Here is a 311-nt window from a genome sequence, read left to right on the forward strand (position 1 = left end):
GCGTGCGTGCGAGTCTGTTTTCGGTTGTCCCGAAACGAAACATTTTTTGCCTTTTTTTCCACCCTTCATCGTCATCCTTTCGCCACTGCCGCCACCACCACTACCATCACCACCATCATCGCCGTAATTTCTAAATTCCTGCACCAGTCTAGACATATATAACTATACGATATATACATACATATATATATATATATATATCGCAGCAGCGGTGGGGACTGTTTGACAATCATCATCGCGCGGGGACACGTGGAAGGGGGTTGCCATGGAGACCGGAGTGTGCAAAGGGCGTTAAAAAAAGGAAACTGTCA

The sequence above is a fragment of the Sipha flava genome, unplaced genomic scaffold, assembly GCF_003268045.1.
Source record: "Sipha flava isolate LNK unplaced genomic scaffold, YSA_version1 66_pilon_pilon, whole genome shotgun sequence".
NCBI lineage: Eukaryota > Metazoa > Arthropoda > Insecta > Hemiptera > Aphididae > Sipha > Sipha flava.